Source organism: Monopterus albus, unplaced genomic scaffold (assembly GCF_001952655.1).
Source record: "Monopterus albus unplaced genomic scaffold, M_albus_1.0 scaffold330.1, whole genome shotgun sequence".
NCBI lineage: Eukaryota > Metazoa > Chordata > Actinopteri > Synbranchiformes > Synbranchidae > Monopterus > Monopterus albus.
In genome coordinates, this window is record NW_018128210.1 from 57140 (window position 1) to 57353 (window position 214).

A 214-nucleotide genomic window follows, 5' to 3' on the forward strand; every position below is an offset into this window, starting at 1 on the left:
TAGTGTTAACATTCATACACCACACCCACAATGTTACACCTGATTAATTGTTAAGCCTGTTCTTGCATATATCTTGATTGACACATACCTTTATATTTATGTTTAAACTCGTCAATTCTATTACTATTTTTTACGATATTACTTAAATTATTCCATAGTTTTACCCCACTTATGGAAATACAAAATCTTTTTTTGGTTGTACGTATAGCATGAA

General features: G+C 29.0%; 1 protein-coding gene across 1 annotated transcript in view; it reads right to left on the bottom strand.

The window, feature by feature from the left end:
• Window positions 1–214, bottom strand: part of rnf43 (ring finger protein 43) — a gene marked incomplete at its 3' end in the record, with an annotated part of 116986 nt that overhangs the window by 37294 nt on the left and 79478 nt on the right. The gene's annotated exons all lie outside the window — the stretch shown is intronic.